The sequence below is a fragment of the Haemaphysalis longicornis genome, unplaced genomic scaffold (genome assembly GCF_048455015.1).
Source record: "Haemaphysalis longicornis isolate Haplotype H1 unplaced genomic scaffold, Haemaphysalis longicornis Haplotype H1 scaffold_9, whole genome shotgun sequence".
In the NCBI taxonomy this organism is placed as follows: domain Eukaryota; kingdom Metazoa; phylum Arthropoda; class Arachnida; order Ixodida; family Ixodidae; genus Haemaphysalis; species Haemaphysalis longicornis.
The window spans coordinates 147,031,524-147,047,357 of NW_027526460.1; the positions used below are offsets into that span (position 1 = coordinate 147,031,524).

The following is a 15,834-nucleotide window of genomic DNA, read 5'->3' on the forward strand; positions in this document are numbered from 1 at the left end:
CCAATTATCTCCAAAATATTAGTGGTGTTACTTTCGACAAATCGACATTTTCGCGAAAATGCGGGGGTTACATGGTTTGCTCATCTTCCCTATGTTTTGTTGGTATTATGAGCTTTCTTTTGGGAATGTTTTATTTACTCGTCTGTTTTAGGGGGAGCTTTGTAAGATGCACATTTTTGTTCTTGTCGGATCATTTTGGTGAAAATTTTGTTTTTGTTCTCTATAGTTCTTATGTTTGGGTTTTTCAAAATTCTGTCTGACGAGTTACCTCCATACAAGCTATTATGACGGTTAAATATGGTACCTTCGCCAGATATGCACTTTTGTGGAAAATCGGGGCATACACGGTTCGCCATTTTCGCTATTTTTTGGCCGTATTTTGTTTTTGATCGATCGCTCTTTCGCGAACTTTTTTCTCTTATTCTTCGGTTCTCGGTGGAGATCAATAAGATGCATATTTTTCTTATTTTGTCACCTGATTTCTGATAATTTCTTTATATTTTTATTATTTATTTGGTGTTGCAAAATTCTGTCGGGCAAGTGACCCCCAGTTACCGTATTTTAAGGATTAAAGATGTTACGTCCGCGAAATGTGCATTTTTGTGGTAATACACTCGTTACATGGTCGTGGCTCGAAAGGGGGAGGTAATCGCGAAGAGAGAGAGAGAGAGAGAGAGAGAAAACGTTTATTGAAAAGCAGGGACGGGGTAGGGGAGAAAAAGAGTTAGGAGCTGTGGGCGGCCATCCTATTCCGGTAGGCCGCGTGCCGCGGCTCATTATAATAAACTTTTAATTCAAATCGTCATACCATTACATTCAGCTGGCCTCATCATGTTCACGGATACCAATCACATTAAAAAGTGAGTGCAGTGAAACACGTTCAGCCTAGTTGTCATTTCCGAAGTGGTCGAACACCGCGGTCGATTACCCGAAAATCACCGTGATTTCAGGTTCGGCATTGAGACCTTCAGTTATAGCTGCTTTAAGTGAAAGCAATTCAAATTCAGCGCCTCAAGCCACACTCGCCGCTAGGGCGAGGCCTACTTCGTGCGCCCTCCGTGTTATGGCGCCACTCATCTGGGCGCATCACATCAAGGCCTACTTGGAATGGAAATTAATATGCGCTGGACGAACGGCGGAACAGGAAGAAACACACGAACGAGGCCAGGCCGTTTTACAACTGGTTATCCTTGTTCGAAGAAACACAACATAACCCGCAGAACTGCGTTAAAACGTCACAGAAAGACCCCTACGGCGCAGACAGCAACGACGTGGTGTACTACGAAAACTGCCGGCACGATAACGATAACTGCAGCGATAATTCCTCGTCCCACAAATGCTTGGATGGGTGACACACTAGTTTTTCGTTCCAGCGAGATTGCTGAAGCGTTGCACATCTCCGGTACGACGAAGCTCTCGCCTTTCAAGCTGCAACGCTTGCGCGGGCATACTTTCTAGTGGTGAGTAATCGGTCCCTGCCACTCCGATTCATTGACTTTCGGTGAACCACTTTTAAGTGCAGAGCACCTTAGCCTTGTCGTCGTAGCTCGCTCGCTCGCTCGCTGGGGCCAAGTAGAGCCGCTCGGCGTTCCTTCGTCGTGGCGCGACCCAGAGGCTTCGAAAGCCAAGCGGTTCGAAACTCGTGAATCGCTGACGCTTCTCCTACATCTCCCCGTTGTTTAGCACAAAGAAAACTGCATGTACATGTGAGGCAAAATATACGTGATTAATCGGCAGGGCCCGCGTTAATTTAGTTAGGAACGCTAGTTCGGTTGGTTTTAAATTTTTACAATAGTAACCGAAATAAAAGTGGCATTGCAACACCGGCACGTTCGGGACACATCAATAAGGTTTTAGTTGGGCCATTTCTCCCAAGATTATATGTTCAATATGTCTCGTGTTCAACCTTACAAGGACCTTTAATATCCATATTTCTCCTAGCACCACGGTATAGCCCTGCTTATTCTAACTGTCCATGACCTTGTCTCTTTCTCCCTGAACAATAACGTTCTTGTTCAAACCGCTTATACAAACATTGCCCGATAAAAGTACAGACGTTTTTTGGGGACTGCATCTCCTCTCAGTCATGAACGTGAGCGTTATATGTAGTCGGGTTACCACAAGAAATTTGCATATAAATGGCCGGGGATAATTTTAATTTCGCACTAAACATTGTGAAGTTGAAAAGGTTGCCCCACGTATTTGCCAAAAATGACACTACCTCACGTATGCAAAAAGCGCCGTCGGTTTCAATGGGCCATTCAAAAGCCTCATAAATGAATAAGAAAGATTATCATTAAAGCCTATTTCTGTTTTTAAATTTCCAACTGTAGAGCGCACTCTACGCAGTTGAGACCACCGTAGATTACGACACGCAGAAAAGTGGGAATTTTTGATAGTATTTTATTGACCCCTTTGACTACAACAACATGGAAATTTTGTCTAACATTGTCAATTACAGTAGCCGACCGTTTTTTCGGACCCCTAAAATTCGGGCTTGCTGGATATTCTGGACTTTTCTGAGAAACCGCCAGTTGTCCCATAGAAGTAATGACTCGCGAATATTTCGGACAGCTCTTTTATTTGGAATATTTTTCGTTGCCCTCCAGGTCCGAAACATCCGTTGGCTACTGCATTAGCAAGGTCCCAAAGCGAATGCCCACGAGGGTATCGCTCTCAAGACGCGCTGAAGCGAACCTTTTCTTGGCTAATAAGCTGGCGAACGCAAGAAAAAAATGTTTTCATTCAGCCGATATGTTAAGCTTCATTGTTAAGCTCCGTCAGCGAAAATATTAACCTAAAAAAAACTGCAGTCCCATATGCGAATAGCTCACACGGTTACCGGCGAGGAGACGCTATGCTTTGCGCAGAGGCATTGTCGCCCTTTCCTTCCGCGAGGACCTACAGACCTACAGTTCCGAGGACCTACAGTTCCGTGAGGTCCTCCGGCTGACTCGGCTGACTCAGCGTGTTGTTCGCTTGCTGAACTTACGGGAAAAAGAAAACAAGAGCAGTAACATAGGACAAGCCAGCCGGCAAGAGTTGCCAAAAAAAGAGGGTACTAGCGCACACGCCAGCTGTTATTCTGTGAGCGGGGGAACACACCGTAAAAGTATGTCAGTGTTCTCGGTATTGCTTCTGACGCACAGTCGAACTCTCTAACAACGTTGGTGGCTCTCCTTTTGATGTTACACCAATGAAGCCTTAAAAAGCACTTCGGAACATTATTAGGCAGTTCACCGTTATTCTGGGCACGCGTATGCATTTAGGGGGATAGCATGCTCCTAGGAAAGCATCCCAGCTATCTGCAAGGCAAGTTGTGATTACCGTGACCTATATATGCTTTTTGTAAAGAAACAAGAAGACGAAGTGCGAAACGAAGTTTAGAGCTTCTGCTTTATTCATTTCAGATTTTGGCACGTCTTGTGAAGAAAGAAGACGAAGAACGAGAAAGACCTCATTGTGAGATTATCGAGTGCACAGCATCTAGTACAACAGTTCAACAAGTTCTGCTGAGGGAGTGGCCTCGTATTTCAACTTAGTTGGACCCCTGGAAGCGAGCAATGGAGCCCTTGTCGAAGCAGCAAACTCAAGTTTACCTGAAACATCTGGGGCTGCCCAAGCCTACGGAAGCGAGCACAGAATTCCTGGACGCACTGATAAGGGCCCATTTGGAGCGCGTTCCTTTCGAGAACTTGGACGTATTGCTCAGTCGGCCGATTTCCTTGGAAGTCGAAGACCTCTTCAGCAAGGTAACGCAGCGAGGACGTGGTGGCTACTGCTTCGAGCTGAACTCTCTCTTTGCACGTCTCTTGCTCGCCCTCGGCTACCACGTGCACCTCCGTGCAGCCCGCCTTCGCTCTACTACTCCCGACGATTCCCCCAGAGTCGCCCGGATGTCGCATGTTGTCATCTACGTTGAACTTGCCCATGAGAGTGACTGTCTCGTCGATGTCGGCTTGGCGGTTGCTGGCCTTCATCGCGCTCTCTCGGTCAGCGGAGAAACCGACCCATTTAGAATACGCGTGATGCATCCATCGAAAGCGCTAGAAGTCTCCGTACCGACGAGCGGCGGTGGCTGGAAGATTTTCTACACGGTCGAACCACACGTGCTCGAGTGGGTGGACGTCGCTCCTCTAAACTGGTACTCGTCCACCCACCCTGACAGCTCCGTGCGTCGCCTTCTCTTGGTGGGACGACGTGTGGTTAAAGACGGCCATTGGCAACGCATTATAAACAATCGCTACATCCGATGGTCCCCGAAAGATGGCATCGTGGAAAAAAGAATATTTCAAGGTGAAGGCGAAATCTTGAATGCCTTGCAGAATGAGTTTGGGGTGAACCTGGATCCTGAAAAAGATGTTGCCTTGCGCACCGAAATACGCCAGATTCTCGAGTCAATAAATAGTGGTGCTAATGCATTATCCAGGAAACTTATATGGCCAGAAGGTTAGCGATGTTGTGTTACTTAGCGATTGTGTTGTGTTAGCGATGTTACCGCCATCTTCCGTACCGGACATGCGTTTCCAGTCGCCACATTACCCGAGTTCAGAACTTTGATTGCAGGTACCTCTTTTTACAGTGTAAGGTACTTGTATTATTTCACGACGCAAGAAATATTCTCTTTGAGTTTAAAGATCTTTGCAATGCTCAAATAAATGAGCTAAACTTGTGAAGCCAGTTTATGGCATCTTAGAACTTAACAGACAAATTTTTGACCTTCTGTTATCCTGTTCCACATAAACATTGTTTCTGGAGGCGGCACTTCAGTCTTTTATTCCCCGTTCAGTCGGGTCAGGAAAGCGTTCAGTAACATCTCTGAGCCCAAATTCCTGGGTGAATTACAGCCATTCTGAACTTTTGGCTGCGTTGGATAAACTGAAATATTTATTTGTGTATTACTGCAATTTCATAGCGTTATTTCCTCTTTTGGAAATCGCCTGAAAAAACAAAGGGATTTATACAAAACTGTCGTTTTATAAAGTCAAAAGTAGGCTCATATTTAGACACTGCAAAAAAAGGAATTCGCTAATTCAGGTACCAGACATTTTTAAATATAACTAACATGCTGGTTCTCTCATATTCGCACGCCAATACAATTATCTCAAGAACCATCCGAATAAAAAGAGCACGGAGACATTCATGTTTTTAGAATTCCCAGATGTCCGTTTAATAATTTAGTTACGGAGTTCTCCGCACACAAGCCACCGATCTCCAATACAGAAACAGGACTGCTACGAATTTCCCAGCCTCTGCAAAATCATTTCCTGACACTTTAAAACCTCGCCAATTTTGCTAGTAAAGGAGTACTGACACATACTTTACGTGTTACGCTTTTTTTTTTGCTGCTATGGGTGCCTACTAGCCCGCTAATCATAGAATGGCACATTACAGGGTCGATCGCAGCGTAATCAATCATTTACGGCGTCGTTTATTCTTGTCAGTTTCGGTTTCGACAAAACGATCGCCGAGCGGCCTCCATGACAGGAGGTAGCACCTGACTTCACCATTCTTTTCGCATCGCTGACGGTCTGGACGCGCGCGCGAGCGAGCGTACGCGCTCGCCCAGGGCGGCCGAGGCCTTCACCATCGCCGCGCGCCCGGGCAGCATGACGTCAGTCCCAAAACCATGACGTGTACACACGGTGTAGCAGAGCGCAAGAGCCGCAGCAAGCGCGTCGGCTGCGTCACGGGAGCCCCGACGTCGGTAGTTTGGGACAAGTATCTGGGCTTTCTGGTGCGGGCAGAGATTAAAATGGATTTAAAATATGTTATACTGAACAGTTGCTGTTGAAACTTGCTCGGAGATATATCCTGATAAAAAAAGAAACATTTCACATAGCCATCGCAGCTTTAAAATTTTGTGTGACTGCTCCTTTAGGATTTTATCATGTATTCGTGATGCGTTCAGGTGGAAGAAGCCAATGCAACCGTGTTACAAACCGCAGATATTACAGAGTTTTAGTATAGCCTTTCCGGCCTTTGCGTACGCTAAACGCTTGATTTTCCCCGTACGCTACGTCGGCGCAGCCCGGAGAGCTATAGTACATTGTTTCGTCGGTTTTGTTTTGCGCAACGCTAACGCTTACGGCGCCATCTGTTGGACCAAACGCGAAGCGACGCTCATCTGGCCGAACGAGCACCTGAAATTTTGCACGACTACGCAACCAATCGGCGGAACCAAACTCCGTCCCCTTAATATTGAAAGCGAAACGCCAACAACAAGTTAGAAATATTCCCCTACATAAGCAGACTCTATAGCTGAAGCTCTGAAGCTTCGGGGTTAGTTTTTTTGGGTATCGAACACAACGCGCAGAACCCAAGTGCAGGGTTTCACGTATACGGTTGGAATCGAAAACAATGCAGAAATTCTTTTTGAACAAATCCGACGTAATCACGTAATTGCTTGCACTACGAGGCGGAAGCACACGAATAAAATGCGACCTTTTGTATTCATCGCGTCGGAAACATCGCACTCAATTCACGCGATCTGCGCGATCGAAAAGCAAGTCACTTCACTCTGGCGCAAGCTGAGAAGGCATTTAAACGCAAAAACTGGGTTGAATCGTCGCTAGTGATTACTGATTCCGAACATAGCAAGCACAGTCCACCCGCAGGAGCAGACCGTTGCCTTCTACCGTAAGACGAATGCGTCAACAGCACACACAAACAGCATCGGACTTCGGCCTTCAGGAGATTTGTTCGGTCATTCAGTGATACCACGTAAGTTTCGCTCCCCGCGATAGCATCGTGCAAATCACGGGACCTATTTAAGAAGACAGGAGCACAAAACCTGTTTTATGAGATCCAAATTACTGCTCAGAGAGGAACGAAAACTTTGATGTGCTCCGCGCTGCCTGCCGCCATGTTGTAAACATGGACACGCAAGGTCCGCAGCGTACGCACGCTACTTCGCGGAAATAGCATGGGTTCGTTTTAGGGCCGCTTAACGCAAAACCAATTTTGCGTGCTGCGAAAGCGCAGTGCGACCCGCGCAAGGGAATAGCGTGCGGTAACACTTTGCGTAGGGCTCAAAACGCTATACTAAACTTTCGATATTGTCCCAGTTTCCGAACGGGGAGAAAATGCCTAGTGAAGCGCGAAACGTTTGGTACTCTAAAGTCGGCGTCATTGCGTAAATTCCTGGCGTTAAAAAAGGAGGCCTCGGACTGGTGCACCGATTTCTTAAACAGGTTGACTCCAGGTTTATCTTCCTGAGAGACAAGACAGACCCTCTTGTACGAACGGTGGTGCACCCGACTTTGATGAACTATTTGCAATACTTTGTTGTGTCGTCCAGTGCACTGAAACCAAGAGCCCAGCGAGGCTACTTGAAGGGGGTCGTGTGGCCTTTCGGTTCCAGAAGAACTTGTTTTCGTACGAATACCTTTGTGTGGTATTTCGAAAGAAACTGTAAAAGGATGTGATTGACGTGGTGTTAAGTTCGGCCACCTGCTTTAAAACAGTACTGACACAAAAATTTTATGATTCATTTTTATTGCTTTTATCGATGCTTAATGGTGTGGCGAACCCGGCACAGCACTTTAATACTTCAGCGCGCGATGATTAATTACATTGAACGACCTCAAAATCGTTAGTTTTAATTTCCCGCGCTCTCAGCCCGAAAGGCGCATATGACAGAATCCCTGCATGACCTCAACGCTTTGTGAGGACGTTAAAACACTGCGGAGGCCGGTGGGGGTGTTGTTTCGACCGCCCCACCGCCAGAGCTGAACGGCTGAGCTCCCTAAAGGCCTAGATGTGTAAGACCTACCATTGCGGGGAAAATTAGATGACCGCTTTCAAAAATAGTCCTGATGGCTACTTCTATTGCGGTTCCGGCCATATTATCGCGTCCTTTTCCAGTGTGTGGAACTTCGTTTTTGCCAACAGCGCCTTTCTGGGCAGCGGTTATGCCTATAGCTCTGGCTACGTGCACCCGTTTGTGAATGCGCCGGCACCCTCTCTCCGCTCGCGGGGCCGCACGCGTGACGTGACGTCAAGAGTTTTTGACGAGCGCTGTACGCGTCACTTCTTTTGGGTACCACATGGTGATGTCACACTGATGTCCATTTGCTGAGTGCCACTATGCGTGCTGTTCCGTCGGCGCGATGAATGAGATCCAATTAAATTAGGTTCTTCGCGTGACAAGCCGCTTATATTTCAGGCAGGGTAGTAAAGGAAGCGAACTGTGCAATAATATTAGAGCCGAAAATTGGTGTCAATACCCCTTTAATAATTTGAACTAGATGCCGTTCATTGGGGTTAGCGTGTTTCCCAGAGTTGTGTTTATTTTGGCTCCGGCCGGGCTGAGTACATAAATGTCCCACCTAAACCAGAGCGTTGTTGCCACTGACGCTTGTCGCTTTGAGCACTTGACACGGACAGGGAACAATGGGCCGTAGCTCAAGCCAGCCTACTCTTGGTCGTGCAAGTGTACTATTACTGCGCCAAGGTGCCTGACGAGCTACCCCAACACGAGAGAGTGACTGAACGGAATACCCCTCAAAATGGTATGCCAGAGGCCGGTGACTCGTCTACTGCATCTAAACAGTGTGGCGATTGTCCACTACAACAGAAACAATCAAGGAAGAACAACGTTATAATTAGCAACAAAACTTCAAACGAGAACAAATGTAGAACTCAAAGACTCGACCACAAATGGTTAAAGTCGTATCCTATTCCCCGCCCTACCAAAGACACGTTTGATGAAGCGTTGAAGCACGACCAGACTGCCCCGCAGTATACGCGTGCAGACAGTGGCAGCAAACCCATATCTACTGCAGCTTTCAGATCTGCTGCAGCTAGCTAACGTACTTTCAGTACACAGCATAGAACGGGTGCCGAAGACGAAACCACGGAACTAGTCGGCGTTGATATCTTTCATCACGGGGGAAGCTCGTACTCGTGCGTGTTCGATGCGCACTCAAACTTCCCTGAAGTGGAAAAGCTGAGCGACAGCGCGTCGACAACGATTATCGCCTCATTAGCGCCATTTTTGCGCGTATGTAGGGAACGAATATTTAAAAAAGCAGATAAAATCAGAGTGCAGAAGCCGCGACCAGGCAAACACCGCAGTTCGACCAAATTCTGCGGAAAGAACCCGTTCAAAAACGGAAGAAATTGTAAACCACTTTCCGCGTCAAGGTATCTGTGTAAAGCGGCCTTTAATAAAGATGGATTCCTTATAGACACTATACTGTCCGGTAGTTTGTTCAAATAATTTATTAATATGAGAAGGGAAGATTGTTTAAAATTTTGCGTACTGGAAGAACTCACAATACCCTATTTCCATGGTTAGTCCGTATGCAGCTGTGATGCGCTGGAACATTGTGTTCCTAGGCAAATTTGAAGTGGTTGTAATATAATCAATGGAAATAAACAAGGCGAAAAATTTTGTGTGGGAGATTCAGATTTTTTAGACTGTGGGAACTTAGACTGTGGGAAGGATACGCTTTGGGTTCCGGACTACGAACGCAAAATAAACCTTGCAGCCTTTTTCTCGGCTGCCTCGAGTAGATTAGTCAAATTGGCTGGGTGAAGGTTCCAGATAATACACCCGTATTCTAGTGAAGACTGGATCAAGGTGGCCTAAAGTATTAAATCTATATCCTAGTTACGTAGCCGGTTATGTGTGTGGATGCTCGCGAGAATGTTTCTCCTCAAAAGTTAGCTTTTTACAGTGAGGGTAAGGTGTCCGTCCACTCCACGGTCCTTCTATTAAGATGGAAATGCAAGTGACAATGGGGACACCGCAACCCACAAAAGACAAACATTTAGTTAGAATCACTCATACGTCGTTGGTTTTCGTTATCTATTGATATGCGCCGTACATGGTCTCGCAGTACAGTCGTCGATAGACTTAGTTGGACTATTTGACATTAGCGTGGCATTCTGACGTAAAACTGTTCAAATCAATGCGGAGGACTTGAGTCCCACCTTTAACTTGAAAGCAGTGCAAAAGTTCTGACTAAATTACCTTACGCTCAGAAAGAAGGTGATCAGAGCGGAAAGAGTTGCTCCAGCTAAGACGGTGGACCACCGTACAACGGCAGTTGATGGTGCGTACTTCTACGACTTTGCAGTCTGTGCTGTGTAGAGTTGGGGCTTCCGCACTTATGCTTAATGAGCAGATGCAGCATATAGAAATGCTGATTATCGTTCATCATAAGGTGCAGGCTTGACGTTGCTGCGAGACTACGCAACCTCATCCCTACCTCGCGCTTAGGTACCCCTTTAGGTACCCCTAAAGGGCCTCCGTAGGAGGGTATTACATAGGGGGGAGCATGCGCATACATCAAACATAACATGAATGGGTGCTAACAGAATGATAAATTACAAACGTTGCAAAAAAATACAAGCAATAAGAATTTTTAAAACACATAACTACAAAAAACATATAACTACAAGGCAAGCACATCACAGCAAAAAAAAAAAAAATAAAAAGGTCAATATATGCAAGCAAGAACAGGATTAGGTCAATTCATTTTTTAAAAAGTCTTGAAATTTTGTTAGGTTAGCTTCTGTGGCAATGTGCTGTGGTAGGTAATTCCAGTCTATTATTGTGCGGGGAATGAATGAGTTTGCGAACGTAAATGAATGACAAATGATGCGCTTAACTCTTAAGAATGATCGCGCCGTGGACATGTAACAGTGGGTGAGTGAAAAAAATCGTCACGAAGGCGCTCATGATGATACAGTTTATGAAAAAATGTTAGGCGAGCATGCCGGCGGCGAAGTGATAATGAAGCTAACTCGGCGCGATTTTTCAGCGCTGTGACGCTTGCGTATGGGGAATAATCAGAAAAAATAAAACGAACAGCATGGTTTTGCAGGGATTCAATATCACGCATAATGTATTCTTGACTTTGATCCCAGCAGGCAGATGCGTATTCAATTTAAGGGCGAATGAGAGTGAGGTATGCAAGTTTTCTAATGTGTGATGGTGCCTGCTTTAGGTTATGTTTTATTACGCCTAGTGTACGATTGGCAGATGCGAGCGTTTGATTATTATGGTTATGCCATTTTAAATTTGATTGAAAATGCACTCCAAGGTATTTGTAAGTAGAAACCAGTTCAAGTGTATTGTTGTTCAGGAAATATGTAGTTGGAACTCTAGTTGAGGAACGGGTGAATGATATGCACTTTGTTTTAGAAAGGTTAAAGTCATTAGCCAATCACAACACCGTGCGTTTGTCAATCAGAACACCATGTTTATGGATTTTCGCGAGAATCCGTCTCCTCAAAAGTTGTATTTTTAGAGTGAGGGTAAGGTGTCCTTCCACTCCACAGTCATTCTATTAAGATGAAAATGCAGGTGGCAATGGGGACACCGCAACCCACAAAAGACAATTAGGTAGAATCACTCATACATCGTTGTTTTTTGTAATCTATTGAGATGCGCCGTACATGCTCGCGTAGTACAGTCGTCGACAGACTTAGCTAGATTATTTGACTATAGCGTGGAATTATGACCTAAAAATGTTCAAACCAGTGTGGAGGACTTGAGCCTCACCTTTAACTTCAAAGCAGTGCAAAAGTTCTGACTAAATTACCTTACGCTCACAAAGAAGGTGATAAGAGCGGAAAGAGTTGTCCAGCTAAGACGGTGGACCACCGTACAACGGCAGTGGATGGTACGTACTTCTACGCCTTTGCAGACTATGCTGTGTAGGGATGGGGCTTCCGCAGCTATGCTTAATCACCAGATGCAGCATATCGAAATGCTGATTATCGTTCGTCCTACAGTGCAACCTTGGCCTTGCTGCGAGAATAAGCAACCTCATCCGTACCTCGCGTTCATGAGGAGTGAAGGAATACGTCTTTTAGAAGCAATGTCTCTGGTCCCGTTCACAATGAGGGGGTTCATGGGATGGGGAGCAGATTTCCGTGGAGGTTGAAACAGAGGCGTGGGTCAGTGGTGCCGTCGCTTCACTACGGGAATTAGCATAGGAAATGAATTTGTAGTTTTTGTAATTTGTATGATAAATAAATTTGTAGCAAAGTGGTTTTTCCTTTCAAATATACCAAGCATAGATAGTCTATCGCGCGCTGTCTATCGAGCGAGAATTGAAGATTACAACGTGCTTACGTGCCTCAGCACATGCGGAGCCTGCCAGGGTGATCATAACCACAAACCGCACAGGCATCATTATGTGCACTTCTGCGCAGTCTGTGCAGACTCCAGCCTTGTTGTCGAGTTGAATAAGGAATATTTTCGCCCAAGCAACACGGCTACAAATATTCCGGCCGTGGCAGCACTGTTTTCCAGATAATAAATGACTTTATCAGAGCATTTGTAAAAAACAACTCGGCGCCATATTACTATTTTTCAGCACTGGAATTATAACAACGTACAACTTCATCTGTGCCGCTCAAACAATGCTGATATAACCATTGGTTGGATTTTTCTGAAAACTACAACAAAATTACATCTACTTACACCCAGCGTTAAATCCACCCGAAAATGCAGAGATATGGGTTGCTTTTACAAAGCTGCCGTCTATTTTCTCCTTCTGTGTTTTGCGTTGAGCTCGAATTGTCATAGCAGATAATTGTCATATACTAATTTGTTTGCGGATAGTTCCGGCAACAGATCAGCTACAGCCGTTTCTTGTCATTTTGTAATGTTTACATCTTCACTGTAAGCTAACTTTTTGCGACAAGTGAATTACACTCGGCATAATGGTATAGTTGTCGTTGCGGCTAATGGTCGTATAGTGTATTTAAGGGTAGCTTTCATAACACGAGACCTGGAGCCATCTCCTGTAGGGATATTTCCTGAATAGATGGACGTTCTTCACTGCGCAATGACCCCTGTGGAAAAGCAAGCTTGCAAAGAACAAGCTTCCAGAGATCTCTTTAAAATCTCTTTTAACTCTGAACGCAAATTCCTTCCTGAGAAGATATTTTTTTCGGAGGGGAAATATAAGCCACCCTATACAGTCCAACCCCGATATAACGAACTGTAATATGCACCTCGATTAGTTCGATATATCTAATAATTCGGTATACCCTAACCCGTATATAACGAAATATTTGATACGATTTCGCAATACGTGGCACCCCTCCCCTGCCATTCCCACATAGCGAAGCGAACAGATAAAGTACGCTATTACCTTACACAAAACAGTTCATTTAGTGCATGCAATAAAGCTACCATCCGCCTTAACTGCCTACTTCGCAAGAAAGGGGTGATTTTTGGTTTCACTTTCGTTTTGGCGGCTCCAACTATCACCGCATTCTGTTCACGAGTCATCGTTAACACCATTTCAAGTACGTGTCCTTCAATATCGAAGCAATATTGGCGGATAACATCGTCTGGCAAAAGCGCTACACAAAGCATCGGTCGGCTTTACGTTGTGACATCCTCAGTACCTTCAGTGCTTTCAGCAGCACCAGCTGCCATGACATCAGCGACGGTGGGCGCTCGAGGGGCTCTCAGTGACGGCAACGTCGTCGTCAACACTCAGGAAATCCTCTGAGGACACTCCTGTCGGCACAGTATCTGTAACGTTGGCGAGCTCTTCGCGCAGTTCACCGATGATGCCGCCTTGGTCCGGACTCGCTGGCTGAATGAGATCCGTAGTGAATTGCGTGCATCGGAAACAGTTACAAATTGTGGTTGGGCGTCAACTCGCTCCATCCGAGGCTCAACAGCTCAATCGTGCCGAATGAGCACCTCAATTGCCGCTCCGATACCGCGCCTTTCGGTGGGAATTGTATGCGCGCCGAGTTCGATATATCCGATGAGAACTTCGTTATAAGAAATATGCTTGTCATACATTTTCATAAGAGATTTCCTTTTGTCCGATATATAGCGTAATTCGCTCTATCCGGGTTCGTTATAATCGGGTTTGAATGTATAGATAGTTCCAAGGAGGGCGCCGCCATCTTGCGTGCGCAGCGCCCTCTGGTAGATGGCCGATTTCCTGGCTTGGGCCTTCGCTCCGCTGTGGTGGCGAAAAACTTTATTCGCGGCGCATGGGCGCCAGCGCCGGCTCGGTGAATTTGTCATTGTAGCGCGTTGTACGTTTTTTACCGTAATATACTTTAAAAGAGAAAGTTATTGCATATGACCAGTTTAGGCGATCTGGCTGAAATTGGCAGCTTTTTTAACCATGGTTGAACCGCGAATCGCATGAAGGTAGAGTGGTCTACCGTGGGTAAACGATGCCGTGTCGAACCTGTAATTGGCGATACTTAGTCACAATTTGTTTTTGTTTGTGTGGGTGTCCTAATTGCGTATAGCGGGTATTTTGATCGCTTTACTTCAAAAACTGATGTTTCTTAAAACGATCTAACCATGATACGCTCGGCACCCATGGGCAACACGCAGAAGCGCGTGTCAGTGTAACTGACTTCTGACTTCATATCCGTGCAAGGTTTAATACAGGTAGTATTGGGTGAACCTAGTAAGTATTCGGCATATTACATAGTTGTAATAAATATTATCGATATATCAACACCTCACATTCAGCCACCACTGCCACCTACTATAAACAAATCTTTCTCTCTAGAATTTCAAGCTGCGCTGCAGCACAATATAAGCGTGCAACTAATGTACAGCAAGAATAAAATGAACAACACAGCTCCTGGAGACCGTCATATAAGAAGTTTTTAAGCGTCCACCGTTTGGCAACCAGACAAGCGTTCGCTTTTGCGTTGCTTAGTTTGATGTTGCCGACAAAGAGACATAACATTTGGGTAATAGACTGACTCTTGGCCGGAGTGAGTGAGTGAACAACTTTATTTTGCCCGAATCGCAGATGGGGGAAGAAGGGAGGTGGAATCCCCTTCGGAGCCCTCCCTTCCCCCTACCCTTCAAATTGGCTGGGGAAAGAGACAACGTAGGGAAACATGTAGTCACTGTGAAAATCGCCAAGGCCAGCCCACGTAATACTTAGAGCTGGGTATGCCGCAATCTGACCGCCGCAACGGTGGAGAAAGAACTAATACCATCTACGGCACAGGGAAGTTTTAGTGACCCAGTTTAGTTTGGAAAGAAGGTAAAATACGTTTCTGGCACTACTCCAAAGTAGGTGTACAGAAAGAGCTCAGCAGAACAAAATTGCAAACAATATCTTGTGCTTTAAGTGCGGAAATCACAAGCTGCTTGCCTGGCTCATTTATTAGCAACATAATGTGTAAAATAATGCAGAAATTAGTGATAAACGTGCACGCGTGATGCCTACAAAGCGTGTCAAGGCACAGCGCCAGGCCCTCCGTAATTGGCGCACGCTCCAGGAGAGGTGAAAAGCAGGCCCGCGCGCTGCGACCGCGGAGTGCGAGAGTACGTTTCCCCCTCGGCCCATCGAACGGTATATACGAAGACGTATATGAAAGAGCTAGGATATATTTTATTTTTTTGTGAATTTTTCTATATCGGGAACCAGTTTTTGCGGGGCAGAGGCAGCTGGCCCGAAGGGAGCGTGACACGATACCAGAACAGACTGTGTGAAGCCCAGCACTAGAACATCTCCCTTGTTGAAATGTCGATGTTCTTAAAATTCCCAAGATCGAGTAGAAGAAATCACAGAGTTTCTTAGTAAGTATACTAGAGAGGAAACTGCGCCTTGTAAGCCATGTCGTCGTGGGAGTTCATGGGAAGACCCCCTTTTTGGCTTGGGCTTGGCGTCACAATTGGATTCATAAGCGGTTTTGGGGATTGGCTTTCTTCACTAGGCATTAACACGTTTACGAGCTACAAGAAAGCCGAAATCCTCCCTGTTCTGTTTTAGCCGTGTTCGGTTGAACAGCAGGCAGTGCGTGATCGCACCTGACGTTGCTCATGCCGCAGTCGAAGGACGCATGACTGAGCGGGTAATTTGCCGC

General features: G+C 45.8%; 1 protein-coding gene across 1 annotated transcript in view; it reads left to right on the plus strand.

Moving 5' to 3' along the window:
- The first annotated feature begins 1,326 nt into the window (after nucleotides 1-1,326).
- LOC144153884 (arylamine N-acetyltransferase-like) overlaps nucleotides 1,327-15,834 on the plus strand; it is a 44,803-nt gene continuing 30,295 nt past the window's right edge. Inside the window, exon 1 of the mRNA XM_077685639.1 lies at nucleotides 1,327-1,460. The gene's annotated coding sequence lies outside the window, so the exon portion shown is untranslated. The remainder of the gene's footprint in view (nucleotides 1,461-15,834) is intronic.